Genomic DNA, 829 nt, shown 5'->3' with positions numbered 1-829 from the left:
CAGTATTTCTCTGTGTTGTGGTTGACATGATGATGACTGTTAGGAGTTAAGGGGAGAGGCTGAGCGTCACCATGAAATGTGCAAATTGACATAAAAATGAATAAAAGGGGAAAATATGCTCCATGTTTTTTAAGCTGTAAACTTGAACTGTTATGTAAGGCAACTAGACAGACAGTGTATCACTCTTCCTCCTGTACATTTGCAGATAAAAGGCATAACATACTTGAATGAATGTTAAATAAAGAATGCTGGAAATAACTGCATCTCCATTAGCCTGTATGCTCTGCAGACGCTGCCTTCTTCATGTCGTGAATTGCAGCTGATGTTTTAATATGGCAATTGGCAATTTGACTTATACAACATTCGCAAGTTGTACATTTGACTCATACAATAACCCACCTTCGAGTGATGCTCTAGTTTCTTCATGTTTTGTTTTTTTCCCCTCTTCCTTGTGCCGGACTGAAACTGTCTTTTCACCGACATCTCTTTACCTGCACTAGTGGCCGTATCAAAGCCGTGATTGGTCAGATGTCAATTCATTGCAACGGTTTCGGGTTACAGACGTGCTCCCCTTCTCACCTCTCACTCTCGCGGTGGGTGCGCGGAGAACTGAGCTGAGAACTGCGCACAGCAGCTGAGGCCCTCTGGGCGGGGCCCCCTGCGCAAGGCGGGGCCCCATGCAGCCTGCGTGATTGGCCTGTAGGGAGGGGCGGCCCTGCCTTTAGCTCACCTGAGTCTCTCAGTCTGAGAGGAGAGGACCCTCCTCCAGCTTGTTGTGGAACAAACAGCTCCTTATGTCCGTTAGTGCAGTTAGCTAACCAGATGCTAA

This window comes from Gymnodraco acuticeps, unplaced genomic scaffold (genome assembly GCF_902827175.1).
Source record: "Gymnodraco acuticeps unplaced genomic scaffold, fGymAcu1.1, whole genome shotgun sequence".
NCBI classification, from domain to species: domain Eukaryota; kingdom Metazoa; phylum Chordata; class Actinopteri; order Perciformes; family Bathydraconidae; genus Gymnodraco; species Gymnodraco acuticeps.
Note: the sequence above shows the minus strand (reverse complement) of the source record.